This window comes from Chroicocephalus ridibundus, chromosome 4 (genome assembly GCF_963924245.1).
Source record: "Chroicocephalus ridibundus chromosome 4, bChrRid1.1, whole genome shotgun sequence".
Classification (NCBI taxonomy): domain Eukaryota; kingdom Metazoa; phylum Chordata; class Aves; order Charadriiformes; family Laridae; genus Chroicocephalus; species Chroicocephalus ridibundus.
Genome location: NC_086287.1, coordinates 64,364,590 through 64,388,061, shown reverse-complemented (window position 1 = coordinate 64,388,061; position 23,472 = coordinate 64,364,590). Strand labels below are relative to the sequence as shown.

The 23,472-nt window shown below is 47.4% G+C and overlaps 1 long non-coding RNA gene across 1 annotated transcript; it reads right to left on the bottom strand.

The window, feature by feature from the left end:
- Nucleotides 1–17,561: 17,561 nt before the first annotated feature.
- Nucleotides 17,562–22,978, bottom strand: LOC134515026 (uncharacterized). The gene is made up of 3 exons (XR_010070851.1): nt 22,581–22,978; nt 20,420–20,530; nt 17,562–20,201 (listed from the first exon to the last, which is right to left on the bottom strand). It is a non-coding gene; the product is annotated as an uncharacterized LOC134515026 (long non-coding RNA).
- Between the last annotated feature and the right edge of the window lie 494 nt (nt 22,979–23,472).

The following is a 23,472-nucleotide window of genomic DNA, read 5'->3' as shown; positions in this document are numbered from 1 at the left end:
AAATGTCACCTTTTACTTCAAGGGTTATTTCTTAGAAGGCAGTCTGTGTAGGTTTTCAGTATGAAGTGATCTCCGAATTAAAGCAGCCACACTATGCTCCCAAATGTGTAATTAGAAAAAAATACCTCTTTGTACGACCTCACCATGAAATGTTTAATTTCCAGTGAAGATATTGCCCACTGCTGTGATTCTGCAAGGACTTACCTTTATGCATCATGCTCACACATCCCTTTGGAGTCACAGGGGTTCCACTCCGTGCTGAAAGTTGAACGTGTCTGAATCTTGGTAAGGTCGTAAAATGTTTGAAATGAGTTTTGAGAAGCCTGTGAGACTACTGCTAGTAGAATCATGATGCAACTTCCTTTCTTAGTGTCGAAATACTCTCTGTAAAGACGGTAAATAGATTGAAATGTAAAGAAATTATTTAGGTCAACGTTAATAGTTGCCTAATGGGCCTCCAGGGCTCTCTTAACTCCAAGTAAAGTCAAGAGGAGCCAGCAGTCTAACATCTCTGCAAAGCATTATGTTGTTAGGAGGCATAAACCTTATCAAGTCCTTTTTCCTCTCTTTGCTTCTGTACCAATAACAGGAAAATACGGACACTGATTTCCTTTGTAGATCATCTGATGAAAAGTGCCAGAAAAGCTATTATCAATGAATACCTGCATTTGTGAATAATTTCCATGTAGCCTTTCAGATGCAAAAAGCTTGGCACCCATGTAGAAAAATACTATTAGATTGAATCCACTGATGTTTCCTTACCGTGAACAATTAAAATATGAGGTATAAACTGCCAGCACAGTCCTTGATAAAACAAAGTTGATACCTTGCAAAAGCTGTTTTTCACACTCTTCCCCATACGGTCTAACTGCACTCAAAAGAAAATAATTGAGAATAGAGGATTATAACAACATGTTTGTTGTGCTGGAAAATTGCTGTCAAAGTCCTATACATGTCCTCTAACTATACCAAACCAGTAAAAAACATCACACCACAGCATGCATGTCCCATATTTATCATAAGACTATTTCACAAAGGCATAAAAGCAAAGAAGATAATTCTGAAGGTGACAAGAGAGAAGCTTTCAAGAGGAACATCTAACAGAAATACCAACCGCGTGTAAAGCATATCAAATGTTCCCATGACCAAGAGCCACAGCCTCTACAGCAGTGGGTATCTCTGAGGGCTGGGAGAAAGGCAGGTACCTCATAGGCAAGAGGTGGCCCTGGCCCGGGTGGCTGAGCAAGGCTTTGAGAGGTGTCCAGCTGCCTCCTGCAGTGGCCCCAGGTTTTTGCTTTGATATCCCCATTGGGTGATGCCTCCTCTGCTCAGGGCTTGCACTCACTGACAGACGTCATACCGAAATCCCTTTGCACAGCCAGGCCTGCAGAAGGTCCAGGAATAACCCTGACATGGACACCCCACTTTTCATTGCTCATGCGCTGTAGCTCTCGGCTTTGGCTTGTGGGAACAGTGAATTAAAAGCAGATGATGGAAATCCATGGAGGGAAGTGTTTAAAAACCATGCAGGGCTGTGACTAAAGTTTGCTTCCACAAGGACTCTTCAGGCGTATGAATAAAGCTCCATGAGGTGGAGAGGGGAAAAGAGAGCATTTGACCTGAAAAAAAGTTCTGTATAAAGGGCAGAGCTGACTGAGGAGTACAAAGTTTGATTTAAAAAAAAAATCACAGGACAAATCTACGGACTCTGGGCACAGGGCGGGGGCTGCAAAATGTTTAGCTAAAAGAAGCCAGGGAAAAGACACGGAACTTTTTAAATTACTCTGTCTGAAAAAAGATTGTATATAGATTAAGGGAAGTGCATGTTTGCAGAGATAATACAGCTTGAGGGGCAGCCAAGAGATCAGAGGTTGTCCTGAACTTTACTAGTCATCCAGTGCCTTTCAGCTGGTGAAGCCATGTACAGCAGCGCTCACAGGGAGTGAAATACTGCCGGCACTGACTGGCAGGGCTTTCGGTTCATGCTGTGCAGGTACATTAAACTCTGCCGGGCCAAAGCAAAGGCACAGATTATGATGAAAGGACTTGAGCGTGACAGATCTAAACTGCCATGTTTGGGGTTTTTTTTGTTACGATTATTGTAACTTGAAGATCAGCCTAGACATGCACCTGCATGTGTATTGCAGGTAGGTCTGGTACGTTGGTGTGGCATGCACTGAGATACCGCAGACGACTCTTGCTTGTGCTCCATGCCCACCAAAAGCTGTGTGCCTGCGTTCGCATAGTGCCAAGCCGCAGCAGAAAAGCGCCATGGGAGTAGAGTATATTGACTTTGAATCAGGACCAGGCTAATGTGATAACATGGCTTTTAGTTGGCTGCTCAGGCAGAGCTCACTTGGGTCTGAGCGGATTATACTATGGACGGTTATGCTATTTAAAGGCTGCTTGAAAGGTATTTGTATAATAAAGAAAAGTCACGTATTCCTGATTGCTTTATTTATTCAGCAATATTACTACCCTGTTTTAATGAGTGCCAGTTTACTCCACTAAATTTAACTATTATCCTCCTCTTTCCCTCAGAAATCTGGTGTTAGTCCATGGCCTCTGGGAAAGCTGCGTATTGAAAACCAGTTGGTGTAAAAAGCTGGCTGCTACAATCAGGGCAGAGACTTGGATTGAAATGGTGCAAACTGGCACATAGAAACCAAGAGCGAGTAGTGCTGCATCAACACAGAGCAGCTCTGAGTGTGTTTTTCTCAGACAGTGTTTTTGGGTCCATCTTTGCTGATTATCTGGAGGTGGGACCAGCTTTTACACAGATAATCAAGTCCAAAAGGCTCTCTGCGGTTTTCTAAAGCAGGAGCTTTCTCCAGCCTTTTCATCAGCAGCTGGCATTCCTCTTTGAAATCTTACCTGATGTGTGTAAAATCAGTTGCAGGATTAGCTCCCCTAAAATTTGCCTGTGAATCCCAGGTGTGTCACTGTGTTTTTCCTGAAAGGGCTGTTGATGCAGCTTTTCACACCACTGAATGGTACTTGTCAGGACAGAGCTCCATGGTTTCTCTCCAGTGACTATATGGCCATTTTTATAATAGAAAACAAGAGTCAAACATGTGAAAGGAACAAACGTCTGAAAAGAATGAAAAATGCAAATCCTGAGTTTGTCTACCAAACTTTTAATATCTCTCTGGTCTGTCTCTGCCCAACTCAGCTGTGTTCTGCTTCCAATAAAATACTTGCAACTCAACATGGCCAAATTTAAAGAAAAACTAGGGGAGGATGTATTTTTTTTTTAACACAGCTGTGGATATGTGGCCCTCATCCCTCCCCCCGTACTGTTCTGTACTCTAGTCAATGAGCCACTCGGGGCTTTCCTTTTTGGGGAGAATTTGAGACATTGAGTGCTACTTGGAAAAGATACTACCAGTAGCCAGACATTTGCAGTGTTTACATGTGAGTAAAGTTCTGTAGTTAAAAAGTTTAAGTTAAAAACTGGCATAAAATATCTGAAAAGGCAAACCTGGATTTACTCTTCCTGAGAACATGGTCATTAAATAGTACACATCCTGTTTCTGTGTTACTAATTAGTTTATTCTGATGAACTACAAAAATGTCTATCATAAAATCAGACACATGTGGTACTTGGCAAAGTTTCATAGCTGTAGAGAAATGTATCTGAGCACATACCTTATGCTACTCAAAATCTAGAAGTAAGCTAGCTAGCTGTAACTAACTTGAAACAACACATTAGAAGGACTGACAAGGGATTGGTAAAGATTTTGCTAACGTATGGGGAGTTTAAGAGTTCATCTCCTGAATGATGTCTTAGCTTCCTTCTCTCTTTTCCACCAGTTTGATGGTTGCACTTACCAGCAGATTCATTGTACTTGTAGTAACTTTGAAGTGACTTTGAAGAAAGAGATACAGACTACCAGGTGGAAAAGCCACCTAGTGGTACAGAGAAATGGTGCCGAGCAGGTACCTCTGAATTCCAAGGAAAGATTTGTTCTCATACTGGGCGACGGTGCTGTGGCATGCTATAGAGGTTATTTGGTATTATTCTTGGGAGTCTGGAATGTGTATTACACACAAGCAGGAAACCCACAAAAGTATTAAAGAAATTTTCTGAAGGACGCCACCATGAAACTTTATGTTGGATCATTGCCTGTTTTATATATGCTGTGTAAACAATAAAATCTCATTTAGGGCTGTCTCAGAGAATTAAAATAGCATGAATGAGTTTGCCCCGTTCTTATTTCCACCTGTCCAAATAAATGCAGGAGTTGCTGTAAGGCCAGCTGTCCAGAGCTCAGAAAGGGAAGAAAGCCCATAAAACATCTGTCCTCTTTATTTTAAATCATCTTCATTATGTCATGGCTTTAAAGCACACTAACTTCATGCCTTTGCAGAGCTAAGGAAGAGCACTGGTTCAGTCTCCCTTCTGGATCTCACTGGTTACTTTTTTGAGTATAATTTCTACACCTGTTGGAAAGAATTGGGAAAGGCATCCCATTTGGGAAAGCAAAAATTCACCCCCTTAGCAAAAGGCTGCTGGGTGAGGTGGCTCAGCACAGTGTATGATCAACACGTGAAGGTCTGTCTCTTAAAAAGGCTGAGAGGAGCTGGCAAATGATTACAACAGCTCCATTCCTTCAGGACCCTTCACCTCAGCACAGGCAGTGGAGAGTTATTGCAAGAATGAAGGCGTATCTCCTTGCGGCACAACAATGACTAAACCTGAGCCTTTGTAAAGAGTAATAGAATAGGTGGCGTGTTCTTATCTAAATAGTTGAAATGCGAAGTTACAACCTGTGTGCTGGAGGCTTGGTTTTCATAACATCAAGGTCTTTGCAGCCTTGTGCTCAAACCGTAGTGTTTTCTCATTTGCAGATTCATCTGTGAACGCGCAGATTGGGGAGTTTTGCAAACACGGAGAGATTAGCTCATACACGTATGCAGATACCCACATTGCGTAGCCAGACCTCGCGGGATTCTTCAGCCTGTGTTGGTTACTGAGTGGGGACAGAGGGAGGGAGAAGAGGATGCCACGCCAAGCTACAGGTGGGTTATATATCTAGTAGAAATTGTGGGATTGTGCAAGCAGACACAACTTACTGCAGACTGCCTGTGACACATGCATCCAGCTCGGAGGATTAAGCAGCCCTAGCCATTGCCTGCTTCTAACGTGAAGGGTCACGGTGTGGGAAGGGGGATATGGCAAAGCTGTTGGCTGTGTAAGTGGCAAATATGAATGAAGGAGACTATGAAGATGGAGCCTCTTTAGGTAAATCAATTTCATCTTCAGAATGGGAGTCTTAACAAGTCAGGCGAGGCAATTAGAGTAATTACTCCTAAATGTTCAATTACATAAATGCGTCTGTATACACACACCAGACCTGAGGTTTACTACATGTAGTAAGTGCATAAATGTGCCAGTCTGTGCATCAGATAAATCACAGCATTTATGAATGTGCACCAACAGAAACACGTCTGCTGAGCTAAAGGAGGAGCAAAGATGTGTAGGAAAATATCCAGAAGTACTGGCATTGCCGTCGTTGGCATGGAGCTTGGTAGCTAGGGAGATTGGGATGCAGGATCAGGGAGCAAGGACAACTGATCCAGCAACTGGCTTGTGCTCACTGAGACCTGCTCCAAGTCATGGGATGTTGCTCTGACGACACTAATTTCTTTCTTCTTTCTGCGGCACTTGGCCACTGTAAGCCTTTTAGGCATCCTTGAAGTAGGTACCCTGTGGACAAAGAGAAACCTAAACCAGGGGGATGGAAATCTGTGGTAAAAAATAAAAGGGACCTGGGAAGGAAATTCTGGAAATGTGCCCCATTTGTAGGGTTGTGAGGAGCAGTGTTCCCAGCCTGTGTGCACAGACATTACATATAGCTTGGAGTGAATGAGTCAGCTTTCCAGATGAAGGTAAACGGAAACCTGTGAGAGTGTGAGAAGGCACATATAAATCTCCCAGGACACTCACCTTTGGCTCTCTGTGCTCATTAAAATTAATTAGGAAGTTCTGGGGATGGATGTGTGGGTGTTTCTCAGAGTGCCTGAGAGCGCTAGCATTTATAACTGGACTCAAGGCTCCACTGATTTTCTCTGGTTAAGTCCTTTCTGTTAACTAAAGATTTCCAGAGGTGCGGTAGCCAAAGCCTCAGTGGACTGTCTCTGAGCACTTCACATGGGTCAAGAAATCCTGCGCGACTACAGGACCTGCGCACTGTGCTGCACATGCCTGTGCAGTGGGTCCTCTGCCCTCCAAAAAACCTCAGCCGCGTTCGGTCCAACTGCTTGATGTGCTTTCCAAAACCACGGGATTTACGAACAAGTCTCGCCCACGCGGGCACCACGGTCACAGAGGAAATCTCACACCACACACGTATTCTCATTAAGACTGTTTACAGGCAGAACAGCCTCATCTGTAACCCATTTCCAACCTTTGAAAGATGTGGGGAAGTCGCTCCAGTTTGCACTCCATTTGCTTTGGTGACTGTAAAGAGAAATGCAGAAACCTCACGAGCAAACACTCTCTGATGAAATTTCTGTAGTAGCTTTTCCTAGTATGCCCAGATCCCCAAATCTCCCCTGGTGCAGATCCCTCCTTTAAATGGGTTTCCTGCATCTATCGCCAGAAAATGTAATCAGTAGAAATCCAACAGCCTCCTATTTGCTTCAAGAGGGGAAAAATAAACCAAAAACTTCCTACACCAAGCTTTTACCATCCCACTGTCTGGTTTTTCAGTGAAATTTCTTTGCTGTCCTTCCACAGGGCAAATTCCCCAATCATTTACACCAAGTTCTTATCTGTAAATCCTCTCACTGACATAAGGACTCACAGCTTTTGAACCCTTTTCTGATTTTCTGCTCTGCCCAACCTGTGTAACACAGGCCAGCAAATTTCACATGGTACTTCTGCATTACATCCCTCACGTTTTGTGGGGAGTTTTAAACGGTCACAGACAAGCCTGTTGAAATCAGCTGGGGTAATCCTGGAGTAAAGTGCGGCTTGACAAGTATAGCAAGTATACAGGCATCACCTATAAGAGGGTACTGATCCATGATAAACTAGTGCAAGCCTTGAGAAATGATAGACTAAAGGGGGCTGATATCTTGGGAGCTGCACATCTGCCCTTTTCTATACAGCCCGGAATACACAACCGGGAAACGAACCCTGCAGCTTTAATTGCTTTCCTACTTCTTGTGCACTGGCTTGTGCTTTATGGGCACGTGGTGGGGACAAAAATAAGCCACTGCTGGTAAATAAGTAAAAAAGGAGCACTGCTGCTTAGTCACCTCGAGCGGAGCGTGGAGATTTCCTGAATCTCAGCAATGAGTTCGGTTATCTCTGTGGGCAGCTCACGTTGTGTGGAGGAAAGGGGAGCCCTGTGTTTGCACTCTGAGCGATAACATTAATGGAAGAGCGGGGTGGGACTGGAAGGTGTTTGGTCAGTAACTCAGGGTTGCCTGCAAGCTGCTGGGAGCTGCAGGACATGAGCTGGCACATGTAAGATGGCCACAGCTTACCACCCTCTGTACTCTAGGCAGAGGGCAGTGCCGCTGCGTGACTACCTGTTGCTGTCCATAAGCCGTAAGGGGTGTACTGGTGTGCCTTGTGCAGGCGTTTGAAAACAGAAAATAAATACATAAGCATGTATGGGGAGTCTGAAATATTGATACTGTTCTGGCCAAAGAGCCAATGCCGGGAATGGGTTTTCAGCATCTAGATCTGCCATTTGAGACTGGAAGGGAATACTATAAGGCACTCAAATACAGACGTGATTGCCTGTTCGGTATGAATTGCTATTTCCATGCAGTCCACTCTGAGCAAACACGACTTGGTGCTGGCAGGGTTTACTTTTCATCCTCTTCCAGCGGTTGCATTTTTGTTTTGTCTGTGTGTGACTTCGCAAGTTTCAGGTTAGCGTCCCAATAAAGCTTTAACAAAGCACCAAACTGGAAAGGCAAACAAAAGAGAAAGACGTGTAAATGTCATGAGTAAAATTGCAAGAACATGGGATGCTGGGAACTGCTCGTGAAGGCAATTTGGTTTAAAAGAAACTATCACAGTGGAAATGACTTCAGAAAAGCCCTCCTGCTTTTTGGTGTTTCTGTGGGCATCTGCCATGCGTGGATGAGGAGGATTCAGCATCCCTCCGCATCTAAGTCCTGCCAGTCTCGCCAAGTCAGGCAGGGAGCCATGCAGGGTCTGCAGGCTTTCTGCAGCGGCTGAAAGGGATATTGTGAGACACAAGACCCTTTATTCAGGGAGAAGCTTTATTGCCTATTTAATACACTCCCAGAGCAGAAAATGTGAGTCAAGTATTTACCTTGAGATTTAGGCGGAACACTACAGTAATCCTGAACAATCCCAGAGTTCTCTATTAGTGTTAAGTTTTAATGAACAAGACTAAACTGAGGAATGCTTTAGGTCTCTGTGTAACTCATTATTTAAGGTCTTGATTAAATTTTTTTAAACAGCGCATAGGAATGCAGCCTTTGCAGCCATAGGAATCCCTACTTTTTAAGAAATTTCCTTAAGTCAGTGAAAACTAGACATTCTCTTCTACATATTGCCTGAGAATATTCCCTATTTGATTACAGGTCTGTTATAATTCAAGATTGAAAAAGCAGAGTTTTCTCAAGTTCCCAGGCCATGCTCTTTGCACACAGTTTCTGGGATCGGGCAGTCCTGCCAATAATGTTTTGCTGCCACCTCTCCTAGGGAAGCCCCTGGAAGCTGCTTCTGCCTCTGTGTTTCCTGTAGGAAACCTGGGTCTTGGAGGAAATTTAACCTGTACAGTCTAAAGGCTTTGCCCTGGACACGCAAATAGCATTTTCCAAACAGGATGCTTATGGGTAGACCTCATGCACTTTGAGTTGAAAAAAGCAAAATAAACTTAAAAAACATGGTGCTTGTCTGGTTTTCCAGCCTCTCCTTGCTGGCTCTGGTGGTAGCAGGTTTTCCTAGTACCCCACTGGGGGCTCTCCCACCTTAGACTCACACTCGTTTCTAAGCCATGGGAGGCTTATCATTCCCTTTGATATCTTTCTTCTTATCAGGACTATAAAACCAGCTATTGCCTTTTCAGGTTTCTTGGGAAACACCTTCCCCTTTAACTTCTCTCCTGATCCAACTTGTTGGCAAACTGTCCTTTAAAAGCACACAGAGAGGCACGGACTACAGGCATAAAAAATCTGATTTCTCATGTTTTCACAGCTGACGTCAGATATGATTACAAAGGAGCGATATATAGTGTGTGTCACTACTCAGTATTTACAGAAGCATGCAACGTCAATCGCCGTAGTACAAAATGGGCAAAACACAAGAGTCACAAGAGTTTAGCTCAACAGCAAGATCCCTTCCTTCTGCTGCTTTAACCTATCATTTTTAAGGCTGGAACATGAAAATTTGATTCCATGGTGCTTAAAACAGTGGAAAACAATAGGGCTGGTCTCAGTGCTGGGTACCAGCTCTCCCCCAGCAACTTGGGGTCACGTAACATTTACAAATCATTGGGATAAACTTTCAAAAACGTTCATTGTTGGTGCCTTTCCAACCGCTAGCAACAGTGGTGGTAATTTCTCCTTGGAAAAATCCCTCCCAAGTACTCGTGACCTGCTGGCCCGCAGCATTAATTGCGATTTCCCCCTTAGTGTGAATAATGCGCTTCTCCACTAGATGTCATCGTTGCTTCTGCAAATCACATGGGTTTTGATTAAACACATTTAATGTCAGTTCGTCATTTAGATAGGCCTTCACCGCGCTGGTGGGAGACACCCCTCCCAGCCAGGGCTGGGACTAAACACTTTCTGTAGGAGATTTGCACCAAAGTGCTTTTGACTTCATTTAGGAGGATTTGCCATACCAATACGTGTCGCTAGGAGCCCACCTACTACCCCAGCTCTTGGCATCACTCTCCCAAAAAAACACTAAGATCATTGGAGTTATTTAATTGTATTTACTCTTTTGGCAGTAAGGCTATTTATAATTAAATATGTCCCACATCAGCCACAGTTTAATGCAGCTGTAAAGACACTGCATGTTGTAGAGCCTGTCTCCTGATAAGGTGCTCTGGTCTGAGGCTCCAGCAGCCAGCACTGGCGTGAGGCAGGGTCCTGGCTTTAACAAAAGCCTGCTCTGCAGGAGCAGAAAGAGTATTTCTTATTTTCAATTCAGTCAGTTACCTGGTTAAGGATAGCTCAAGAAACCAACTGACAACTGAAAAAGCGGGAAAATTTGCTTTTTTCCTCTTACCTGAGAGCTAGCATTTCTGAAATCCTGAAAACCAGAAAAAAAGTCCAAATCCAATGACAGAAAATGCTCCTTTATTTAATAAATCAGTTGGTTTTATTTTTTTTTAAAGTGTAACTTCTGTGTCTTTTCCTGTATGTATTCGGGACAGTTAACATATTTTGTACGGTAAAAATAAATTTTAAAGCACCTGTTTACTCGTTTTTAATTGCAAGCCAACCTCCATTGGGTCTGACCTAAGTGAAAAATAACCTTCTTAAAAAAAAGTATCACTCACCATTTCTAATAGTTTTATTAAAAAGATAATTAGGAATCTGGATAAATCCTTGTAAAGTACAGACTTTCTTCAATAAGCAAAAGCTACAGGTACCCTCCTGGTTAGTCACATCTGATTAATTCTAGCAGTTACTGAAATCAATCTTTCTTTAAAAATGGAAATAACTATGGAGCCCTAATGTAAAAAGAAAATAAAAATACTAGATACACTTTTTAAAACCAAGATTTCCCAGTTGTTGAACTCTGTCATTGCTAAAATTCATCTTTTCAATCCATCACTGGAATATACAGTTAATTGCCTCTTCTAAATATAATGCACAGTAGGCAATTACCCTTTTGCAATTACATCTCTGGATTCAGCTTTTTCATTAAACTATAATTATAATAGATCTTCAAAGTTGTCATGAAAATGAAGGACTAGCAGCATTGAAAATGAAGGTTTAGTGGCACGAACTAAACATCGGCGATGAGCAGCTTCTTTTTGCATTTCAGCTCTGGCCTCTTACCCCATTCCCATTTCACTTTTGGACTTGCCTGAAGTGAATAAGGAGCCCAGAGCCAAATTACGCAGTGAACTTTGTTATTAAAACAGCATGGGGTAATACTTTGAACTTGTGAGAGATTTACATTTTGTTTTATCCATGGTGGCAGTGCAATAACAGCATCTCTGTGTCACACAGGGCTTTCTCAGGGGCCCATCTGGCACTTGCAGATGAGTCGTTTCATTGCTCCAACAAGCACATGCTCTCCCACATCCAGCTTACCTTTGCTTGCACTAGCGAGAGTTGAGTTTTGTCCTAAAAGATGTGTTCTTTTATAGAATACAGTTTGCTCATGCACGTCTGCCTACAGCTTGTTTTGTATTGCCTGGAGAGACCTTGACCCAGCTTTTTTTTCCGGGTTGGTGAAACATCTGGAGCCCAGCGCTGCATCTTGCTATGGAAGTGTAAGCTGCCACACGGCAGGATGGTTCACTGCACATCTGCTTGTGAGCATCAGTTTCTGCCTGCCAACTGGCACTGCAGGTCTTGCTGTGGTCTTACTCTGCTGCAAGGTCATGCTGGAGGGGCAGCTTTCGGGTACGGCTCAGCTCATCAAACCACCAGCAAATCCAGTTCCTCTGGTGATCCCTTGCTTTGGTGCTCACTGGCACGGTGAGTCAGGGCACTCAACCAGCCGAGCCAGAAGCTATTGTTATTTCTGCAACGAGCTGTTGGTTACTTTAGAGATTGCTGCATGGTCAGTGGTACCAGTGCCAGCACTGCAGCCACAGGTGCGACGGGGAGGGGAACAGGGACCCGACTGTGCACACTGGGGACTCTGGGCAGGTAAACAGGCTCAGCCACATCACAAAACCACATGCTTAAGATTACTCCCTTTGCATTGCCTCTAGTGATGGCATGACCATGGCATGAATTTGTTCCGTAAGCTGATCTGATTGATCAGAAGCATCCCAGAAAGTACCTCCATGAAAGAGTAGAATAGAACAGAGCTTTTCAGTTGGAAGGGACCTACAATGATCACCTAGTCCAACTACCTGACTACTTCAGGGCTGACCAAAAGTTAAATCATGTTATTAAGGGCATTGCCCAAATGCCTTTTAACCACTGAGAGGCTTGGGACATCAACCACCTCTCTAGGAAGCCTGTTCCAGTGTTTGGCCACTCTTTCTGCAAAGAAATGCTTCCTAGTAGTTTTCTGTTGGATCTGCTAGTTGAGCTGACTCACCCTGCGGGCCTCTCATCACTAAATCTGGTGTAGGACAGAAGGAGAGGGCACGGCTGGGGTGGCTCAGGATGGGATCACCCTACTGTGACCGCCCCACTTAGATAAACTTAAACAAAACGCTGGCTCATGCTCACCCATGTGGACATTGCTGCCAGAAGCTGAAGTCCTTGCCTTGCTTGCTTGCTCCCCCCGCCTCTGATCCATCAACCATCGTCTCCTGTGCTGGCTCCAGCCATCCAACTGAAAACCCACTACATTCCTTTTTCCGGACTGTTCTGCAGCTGTATCAGTTTATTTAAGCTGGGATTTATGGCTCTCACAAGTGCCGGTCCTGATGCAGAGGAGATGTGAAGACCATCTGACTAGAGGTGGTAGGGAAGGATAGAAATGCCTCTTGGAGTATCAGTGAGGTCTTGCTTCGGCCACCCTTCACCCAAGCCCTGGCCCTGACAGGACTTCATCACTCTTCATGCCTACGTTTCCCCGCTGTGACCAACCCCTTCTCATCTGTGTGAGCTTCTGCTCTGACAGGGACCCCTCTGCTCCTGTCTTCGTCTGGCTGCTGACTGGGACCATTTTGCCACCTGTCCACCGAACCCTGGAGAGGCTCAAGCATGAGTTCAACTGACTGAGGCTTGAACTGGTCCAACCTCCGCCTGCCTCCAGCAGGAACGAGCTCCTGCACAGGCACCCATAATGACTCCATTACAGCTGACACCTCCAGGGCTGTGCACCAGCTCCTCTTACCCTTTTTCTGCTGGCGGCAGCGATACGCACCTTTGCCACAACAGAGTCCTGGATTTTACGCACTACAAATCCTAATAATAACAACTCCCAGAAGAACTGCAATCGTCACAAAATTTCCGCTGTGCCTGAAAGCTGTACTTCTTTGACCTTGTTTTTTCCAGCGCAAGCATTGTATGATACATGATAATGTATCGCACTGGCCTACGTATCAGTAGATGTTCTCCAGAAATTAAAATTCAGAGAAAGTATTTACTTTATTTCTGCAGAATAAGGGCCAGGGATTCACTGTGTGGCAGCCAGGAGATGTCCAGCAGCTTCCTCTGGTGCCCAAAGCTGGAGGCGGCAGCACGACTCCCCAGTGCACACTGAGACCAGGTCTTGGTAGTACGTATCTGAGCAAGAGATCTGGGACTTGCCGCAGGACAAGCCCATGTCAGGAGCAATTTAGGAGTGATAATGAGAGGAATCACCGTGATTGGCAGAGAGGACAGAGGGTTACTGCTGCCCTCCGAGGCTGAGGAAGCCCAAAGCTGGCTGTTGGAGGTGTGATCGGCTGCCTCTGATCCAGGTTCCTCTCCAGGGCTGGCAGCCAGTGTGGTGGGCAAGCACACCCTGACACGTCAGCTGTGGGGTGCAGCATCCCTGGGGTGGGGCTGGCAGGTTGCAAGGCCATGGAGAGGTGTGCGGAGAACAGGGGTCGTGGGTCCTGTCTGTGGGGCCCTGCAGGGGCTGGGGTGGGATGACAGCAGCGCTGCACCGACCCCACGGATTTAACCCCAGCTTTGTGCTGGTACGGGCTCTTTTTGCCGTTTTCCTTCCCTTTCTTTGAGATGTGAGGCTGACTGTTGATGTTTGGGCTAAACACAAAATAACAGGTTTGGGTTTTTTTCCCCGCAAATTGCAAGCAAGGCATTGCTCTGCGGTCAGTCCCGGGCAGTGGATGAGCAAGCAAACCTGTCACCAGTACAAACATGTGGCTGGTGGCTGCCTGCCCACGACAGGATGGTGGTACACGTGCTCCCGCGGACCAAAAGGTCCCCCAGCGCCCGGCACCCAGACCTTGACAACCAAAAATAGCAGAGCCTGTCACAAGGAGGGTGATATCACCAGGGATCCAGGGCCACGCTTCAAGGGACAGTCTGTCATGCAGTCAGAAAACACATCAGCATCTTATTTAGCATGCATTTCCCTTGGTTTCAGGAAAACGATTTACAAATAAATACCAAAGCGTTTGCTCAGGAGAAGAGGACTTGGCTAAAAACCTGCCGTGCCACTGCACAAGTGTTTGGCAGCTCGGGATCCTCACAGTGGGTTTAAGGGAGAAGACATGACCTCTAAACACTGCTTTTAAAATAGAGCAGTGTGTAAATGAAAGAGCAATTTAAGGACTCCAGGCAATGCAGGACAGCAAACGTTTCTCAAAACATGGGAGCCACACAAGTTATAACACATGACAGTTTACTAAATATATCCGCAATGCCAAAACAAACAGCATGTACAAACTAAGTACCAAAACAAGAGGTCACTGCAGTCTGTCTTCCATGTGCCACTTGTCTTTCTGATCTGCAAGAGATTTTCACCAGGAGGACTGAAGCAGAGAGGTGGAGTGTATGCGAGCGTCTGCCAGGGAGATGCATTTCCATTTTGGCAAACACTACCAATTGTGACTTCGAGGGTCAGCGTAATATCTCATTATAGTCCCTACCTATCCCTTCTGACCAAAAAAGTGACAGTCACACAGAAAATCTTACACTAAAGACAACGGCAACTTTACCAGGTAAGGACTGAGTGAGACTTTTGAGCTAGAGACCAGGATAACTTGGAAAATAATAAAGGTAACAAAAAATTAATCGTATCTCTTGCCCCGAAGCACATTTTAAATATTGTCTGCTTTTCAGTCTTGTGCATAAATATACATAATTCTGCATCTTTAACTGAAATATGTATTCAGCGTGGTTGTTTTTCTGCTGACAGCTCAGTGGAGTTACACTGTTAATAATCATAACAACTATTTGGTAGTATGTACATTGCAATCCTGCTAAGAGATCTGAGCCATGCTCTAAGATTATAGAAACCTGGAACCAAAATGTATTTATTCCAAGCCCAAGAGCTGAAATCCAATCATAAATTTTATAGTAAAACACTCCCTTTCTAGCCTTTCGTATGAAAATATCAGCCTAAGGGAGTCAGGAACCCACATCCGACAAAAATTTTTACAAACCGTAAATCTAGTTCCCTCAGTCCTTGCAAATCTCAGCCAACTGAGTTATCAGTGAAGAAATAATCATTTTAGTGGAATTCCTAAATAGCCCCCTGCATGGGTCTTATCCCAAGTGAGAGCAGTCGACGGAGTAGGGCAATATCCAGGCGGGCTCATGTTTGCCCGAGCTTTAATCCCCTTGCAGACAAAATCCTGAACTTGAATGCATGGAAAATTGCTGTTGCTAATCTTATTTTGCAGGAAAAAAATGAATGTATTTCAACCAGCATCTGGCAAGGTACAGGCTTTTAGCTTCTGACTTAGAAGAAACCTTGTCTGCATATGCATTTTACTGGCTGGTAAAGTTTCTGGAATCACGTTTTTTCCTTTAAAATTCTGAAGATACAATAGCAGCCTGAATTCCCCTTTTCTGTGTTATGTATCACTGCACAGTGGCAGCAGGGCAGTAGACATTTCATAGGCCATAAAACCAGAATGGGCTTAATCCTCTTCTCACACTAGATTTACATTTGTGTGACTGTTAGTAAAGTTGGCAGTAAAGCTGTTGACAGAGCTGAGGGCTGGTTGGGGCCCAAGGGCACTGATTTTTAAAGGTGGTGATGGGGATTACTAAACCCTGCTTCCAAAGAAGCCTTAGCCCCACTTCCTTCTCTTGAGAGCTTTTTTGTTCTCCATTGAATCATGGTTGAAAATGGGCTGTAGCCACCCAAGACATGTAGGTGTTGCAGTGGAAGCAGAGGCAAATCAAACCGCTGCCGCCCGAGAGCTGCCCAAGGGTGCCGTTCCCCAAAGACGGAGGTGTGAGAAGGGTGCCTGGTATGGTATAATGGGGAGGCAAGCACTGACGTCGTTTCTGCAGTCCCCAGCCCGTGTGTGTCTTAGAAATATCAAGACGTGCAACTACGGAGAGAAGGCCTTTTCCTGGAGGTGGCAAGGAAGGGAAAGGCTGCCAAGAAATTAAAACAGTCACTGCTCAAAGTGAAACTACTCCATGTCTCGTCTGAGCCTCAGAGAAAGGGCCTCAGAGGTGAGAGGAAGCCATCAAATGAAAACTGCGTAAGCCCTTAGGTGCTTTCTGCTGCCCAGTTTTGCTTTACAAGTGCCTGGAGCTTGCAGATGGCCAGTTGGAGCTATATTGCAAAGAAGCTGCTTGCCCAGCGGCTGTTATTTTCTCATACGTCCTGCAGGTTCCTGAATCCAGACCTGGCATTTGACCACCACGCAGTGTTTCTCCAGCTTCTGCTACGGTTGGCTGTATACAGTGTTTTTTGGCAGGTTTCTCTCACCCAACTTCCAAAAAATAGAGCAAAACTGAGATGCCAAACTACTGGTGGGATGCGGCACGCTTGGGAGGCACCAGCCAGCTTTGGAGCACGAGGGTAAAGCCGATAGGACTGGTGTGGTCTCAGTTGCAGGCTCACTATGGTGCTCTTACAAATACACTGGAGTACAAGCGCTGCAGCAGCGACAGTCTAAGGACAGAAGAGATAATATTTTTTATTAGATTGACTAACGTAAGTCAAAAAGGCGGGTAAACTTTGGGGATAAAAGATAAGGGGATTCTTTCTGCAGTCACTGATAAGACCGGCTCAAGGTCTTATGGACCTTTAGGAGTCTACGAGTACTGACTGTCTACTTGTAGACTCCTAAAGTTCCATAAGATTTTGGCCCTGTCTAATCAGGAGTCTAACAGACTCCTAAAACACAGTCTCCTAAGCCCACTAAGCTCATCAGGATAGCAAGGTGTCGAGTGGGATCCAAAAATGCACTTTAAGTACCCAAAGCAGAACTTAGGCAGGTTGGAGGTGCCTCAATAAAAACCTCTACTCAGCAGGTATTGAGGGCTGGGGGCGCTCAGCTTTGACTTTTAATTTCCAGGGTGTAACCTGAAGTTACATCTCTTTGCGTAACAAACCCACCTCGCCTGCAACCAAGGAGCTGGCGCACTTTGGGAGGTGGGAAAATGTAGATTGTAAACCTTTATCAATGCACAGCACCTGTATTATGAACGGAGTAAAATGAGCCCTGCTCAGTTCAGATTGCAGGTGCCTGTCCTCAGGCCACTAACCTGGGCTGTGTGTATCAGCGGAGTCACAGAATCACGGAATGACTGGAAGGGACCTCTGGAGATCATCTAGTCCAACCCCCCTGCCAGAGCAGGGTCACCTTAAAGCAGGTTGCACAGGAACGCGTCCAGGCGGTTTTGGAATGTCTCCAGGGACGGAGACTCCACCACCTCCCTGGGCAGCCTGTGCCAGTGCTCTGCCACCCTCAAAGGAAAGAAGTTTCTCCTCGTGTTTAGGTGGAACTAAAAACATTTGGAAGTTCACCCCAAACTGCATGTTCAGCATTGGTTACCTTAAGACAGCTACCCCCTTGAAACACCTCCCTCATGCAATGCTGCATAGGAAGATGGTACAGCACGGTGCAGGCTCCCAGGTGCTGCTGTACGATTCAGGCACTGATTTTTAAGTGTAGAAGTCTTCAGTCTGTCCTGTCTTTACCCAGGAACCACAGTCCACTGGCAAAATCAGGGGAAAAAGGGAGCTGAAGAAAAGGTGAAAATATTTACTTTGGGAAGGGTCGATTTACTAATTACGAACCTATTCCAGGAGGCTTCCCACAGATTTGCTGCAACTTCAGTGTTATTAACCTATTTTTCTCTTTCGGAGCTGTGCTTCTCTGTCCTTAAATTAGCTTGTGACCTAACAAAGCAGTTAAGCATGTGCAACTTCAAGCATCGAAGTGTTTCCACTGACTTCAGCAGGAAGAGTCAGGTGTTAAAGGCAGCGTCCATGCCTAAGTGTTCTGCTGGACTGCCGTCTTACATGCTGGGGACTGTGTCATACGTAATGCTTAGATTAAATGGGAGGGGAAAAGGGAGCATTTCTAACATGATTACAGTCAGATTTCCTTTTATGTTTTGCAGAGGAAAATAGTATGCAAATGCTGCACGTGCCTACACGGATTCAACCTTTCTTTCCTCTTTTTTTGATCTCCCTAATTCTGACAAACAAGTTGCCCGTGATTGCTGAAGAGAAACGCTCCCTGAGGGACTGGGCCATGGGCACTTTTTGAGAGGCACCGTGGATTTACGCAGACCCCTGTTCGCCTGCTTCTGGCTACACTTTCCCAGTCCAGCACTCTTCTTGCAGTTGCACCTCGGTGGAGACGAGGTGAATCGCGCCTTGGACCTGAGCCAGGGTAAAAATAACTGAGGTGGGGAGGGTACTGCTTTTTTAAAGCAGTCTCCTGGTCTGTTTGACAACACAACTGCACAAAGAGCTGCACCAGCACAACGTAACCCAACCGCTCCATCAAAGCGCTGCCACCAAAAAAAGATGCTTGCAAAACCGCAGCCTTATTTCCTCGGTGTTGCTGCGCCAGCGGGATGGAAGGTAGGACAGTCCGAAGGTGAGTTTCCACTCTCACCCCTCCCTCCCCTTTCCCAGTCCTCTCTCCTGTGAGGGACGGGGTGAGCAGACAGCAACGGGGCACAGCAGCTGAGGTTTCTGGCACGGTGCTGGTCCCTTGTTCTCTTGGTGTATCGTTCTATCCCCAGCTCCAGCTCGTCCTGTGCATTCCTGTCTCTGTGCTGGATCCTGCTGCCCCCTCAGTTGTGCTGACATACCTCTCTGTGTGTCCACACCACAATCAAAGCCTGGGAACAATCCAGCCGAAAACAAAGTATTCTTCTTCTGGGCTAATTTCCATCTGGCTCCCAGTTCCAGCGCACACACCGTGCCACTATGGCACAGGGGGTTGCACGCAGGGGAAAGAGGAGGGTCACCAGGCCAAAGGTTTGTTCTGGCAGACTACAGAGCAAACATGACTTGGAGTATCCAAACAAACTTAGTTTACACAGCCATCACTACCCTTCAGAGTTAACACTTTATCGAGTGGACTTGGGGCATTTGATCTCCCACCAATGCTGGAATCTAGTCGTGCGAATCCTGCACTATAGAAGGGATGTCCTACCATGAAGGTCATGCCGTTCATCCACAGGGACTTGTGGACATACCTGGATGCCTTGTACAAGAGACATCCAGTCCTGTGAGTTTGCTGTTCAGAGTGGTGTTGGAAGGTGGGGGCAAGATACATTGTTGAACTGACCATACATTCGTTCAGGAGGCACGCGGGAATTGTGAGGGCTTCTCATCCCCACCGCAGTTACCTTCACCATCGACGGCTGTAGCCTGCAGTGCTGCTCTGCGGGTCTTTTCCCCAGTGTCCCGTGCATCCATCCAGGCAGCTCATTTTGGACACTCGTGGGCAGTAGGTGAGAGCCCTGCTCACGCAGCTTCCAGATGTTCACCTTCCACGAAGGCTGATCCATGGCAGTTCCTTGCCAGCCTCGCTGGCAGCACCGATATACCTGTCAAAACACTAATCTGAACACAGGCTTTAGCAGTTCCTCGCTGTAAGGCTGTGTATAAAAAGAGCGATGAAAGCTTATTTTCGGAGTGTCAGGCTGTACTGAGTAATCAACATCCGTAAGATGTGGATATAAAGTAGGCATATATGACTTAATGACTTAATTCTACCTTTGTGTCCCACACCTGTTTTTATGGTATTACTATTTAATTGCTTGCATTATGCCTGTCCAAAAATACCATTTAGCATTAATAATACTTAGTGCTGTATCTTCAAAGTGCCTTCCAAGCTAGTTATGAAATGCATAATTTAAGTGAAAACAAGCACCTTGGGCTGGGACCTGTGCTTGTGTTTGACAGAGCTTGGCAGGTGCCTGCAGTGCTGTGTGTGCTGGGACGAGGAGCTGCGTGATTCACCGCAGGGTTAAGCCAGTGAGAAGAGCATGGAGCGATAATGCAGGGTGGTGTTCTCCAAGGCACAAAAGGTCAAGACTCCATGAGACGTTTTCTGCTGAATTTGATGGCATGTGGAAGAGTGATCAAGAGGGGGGTTGAAATAATTCTTCAAGTAATAGAGCTTGGCTTTGATATTGCATCTTCTTCTCTCCTTCCTTAAGCATAAGACTAAAATCTGATGGTCAAGAATAGTAAATCAGTCAGAAATGCTTGTTTCACTTTGAGGATATGCAACACAGTGGCCATAACACAGAAGTTAGGAAACTACAGCACAGCCTGAACGCAGCCCTCTGCCTTCAGCTGTGTCCGTGGAGTACCAGACAATTGTGTCGCTATACCAACACTAATTAATCCTCAATAAAACAAGTAAAAAAGTACACAAAGAGCACTCACGTGTTGATTTGTTGCAAGGACAGCATGACAGGTGTTTGCCAAGGCAGGGCAGTCGAGTTGTAACCAGCTTTGACTGATGCTTCTGCAAGACATTGTGTTCTTGGGCTCCAGCTGAAACAGCACAAAAAAAGTACAGGGTTCACTTTTGCCTGGAGAAGAAAAATTTCCTTACAGAAAATCAGGGCTCCAAATCTGTCAGTTTCTTTAGACATATCTGTGGGTATGAAGAGAAGCTTGAGTAAGTAGGTACCTTTGGCTTTGGAGCCTTCAAATACAGGACCTCGCTTGCTTCCACTTTTTTAAGCTGGTTGATGTTTTATCAGCACACATTGAGGAGAAACCCGATGTAACGGCACTGCAGGAAGTGGCTTTTGGAAAGTTACATTTTTCTTTGGATAGCCGGCTGACCTCTGAGCGTGTAAAGCAAATCTCAATCTCAGTATTTATATCCTCTAACTTTGTGAAGCCTACAGCCAAAAGCTATCTGGTATCAAACAGAACAAACGTAAGGAACTCCTTCCTCTTCCCCTCCAAAACCCCTCTTCTGAAGTTCCAAACAACCCCCAGTTTGCTCTGTGTTCGTATAACTGGCTCCCATTTACCCTTTCAGAGATCTGTCTGGGCAAGGCCAGGTGGTGCTGCCCCTAAAGCTGAGGAAAGTCTGCATCTGAGAGAGAGAGGAAGGCAGCTGGTGTCTGGGATGTGTGCGTGAGGCGAAGGGAGCTGAGCTTGGGGAGGGCTGCGGAGGCTGTGCAGGAACTCAAGAGGTCTCCAGTTTTTGCCCACTTATATTCCTGATCTTCTGAATTTGATTTGGGGGTGCTGCAGATTTGTGACAACACTAAAGCATTTTAATTCTTTGTATCACCTCTGACCCCAAATCTTCCCAGACCAGAAAAAGGTTCTTAGCACTACACAGGTTTTCTTACTTACTTCCAGCCCAACCCTTTACCCAAAGCGCAGGGACACCCAGCGCTGGTGGCGTCGCCTGCCTGCTTCCCAGGGGTGGGATGAGCAGCATCGTCCCGGCTAGCGCTGGGAGGGGAAACCCCAAGAAGGAGAACAAGCCTGGCGATGGCCAGGAGCGGGGTGAGGCAGCTGAGGACCGTCCCCTTGCTCTCGCCGGGTCGTCCCACGAAACACGCACAGCCGCGGCTCAGCCTGGGGCGTTCCGGATGGGAACGGCCGGCCCCGGGTGGGAGGCTGCAAAGCGCGGGCAGCTGCGTGCGCCGGACAAACGGCACGCGTGGGCTGCGGGGGACGGAGACCGCCCCGGAGAGGCCCCCCCGCGGCCGCCGGCGGAGGCGGAGCGGCGGCCGGGCGGGCTGCGGGGGCCGCGGCCGCGCCGCCTTCCCGCCCGGGAACGGCCGGGGCGGGGAGCGCCCGGTCCCTCCTCCTCCTCCTCCTTCTCCTCCTCCCGCCCTCTCCGCCGCCGCCCGCGCCCGCCGCCGATGCCGGGACTGCGCCCGCGGTGAGTCTGCCCCGCCGGGAGCCGCCGGCGGGAAGTTGCGGCGCGGCCCGGCTGCCCCTTTGTGCGGGGAGCGGCGGCTTTGGCGGAGCCGGCCCCGGCCCGCCGGTGCCGCCGCCGCCCCGCCCGGCCCGGCCCCGCTCCGCTCCCCTCCGCAGCTCCGCCGCGGCGGTACCTGCCGCTCTTTGTTCCCCGCCGCCTTTGTTCCCTCGGTGCCGGCTTCACCTTCGGCACCGCCCGCGCCCCCCGCGGGACGCCGCTGGCACGGGGGGTGCGCAGACACCCCGCTGCCGGAGCGGGTTCCACCCCCGCTTCTCCTGCCCTTTTGCCGGGGAAAGGGGGAGAACACAGCTGCGGGGCAGCGGCGGGAGTTCACTCGGCGGGGCGGGGGGAGCGCGGCGGGAGCCGGGTGCTGCGGGAGGTCCCGCTGCCGCCGCCGGGCCCTGCCCTCCCCGCCCCGCAGCCGGGTCCGGCCGGCAGCTCCGCCGGTAGAGTTTTCCCGGCCGAAAGCGGGAGCCGGGCTGGTTTGAGGCGGTGGGGAGCGAGCCCCGGGAGAGGGAGCGGCGCAGGGGGGTGGGGGCAGGTAAACGGCGCTTCCCTGCGACTCCGCTCCCTGCGCGGGCGCGGCGGGTTGTCGCTTACAAAGCCGTTATCTCTTGGGTTGCGTGTTTTGAAACTGATGGCGATACTTACTCAGGCAAAGTTTTCGGGAAAAGGAGTAACTACTTTTCTGCGAGGGCCACGGCGGTGCAGGCGTGTCTCCAGTCGCTGTATTGTCAGTGCCGGGCCGCTGCCGCTGCCCTGGATAAAGCGTTGCCCGCTGAGGGATGGTGCTTTCTGTTCTTCCCACCGCACATGGGTTCCTTTCTCTTCCCCGCCTTGCGTGCCATCCTCCCTTCTGCCTTCCCTCCCTCCCATCTTTCAAGGGCTCCTGGCAGCCTCCTGTGTCCCTTCGGAGCAGTTATTACTGATGTGTGTTACTGCGGCCCATGGGACGTGGCACGCGTGGTGACTTGGTGGTGACTTTGTGTGAGGTGCTGTGCGTGCATGGATTTAAGGGGAGGCTCTCTGTCCTCCTTTCACCTCAGTCCTCTCCCTCTCCTCCCCCAAATGGGGTAATCTTTCTTTTTTTTCTTTTTGCCTGAGAGCTGCTGGGGGAATCGGGAGGTTGAGCAGGTGCACGCTCCTCGGGTTATTCAAAATGTACAGAGAAAAAACTTTGAGCAAGTTTGTTTGAGAGTTTCTCCCAACCATTGTCAGGTCAGTGGCTGTGTATTCCTCACACCTCTGCTTCTCTCTTTCACGGTACCTTGTGTCCCATCCATCCTCTCCCCGCTCTTGCCATCATTCTCTCTTTTTCGTCCCGCTCAGTTTTCAGGGCAATCTTCCGTCACAGGACAGACAAAGACGTAAGCGCCATGTGCAGGATCTCGTATAGTTATTGCGACTGCTGGCCAAGCTGACAAAACTGTAGCTTGGTGGGCACGTCTGTTTATACTTCTTGAAATGCAATACCTGCAGAAGGGACACACATGGCCTCTGGTGCCTGGTTAGCTGAGTCATGGGCTTCGGCCACTTCTGGGGT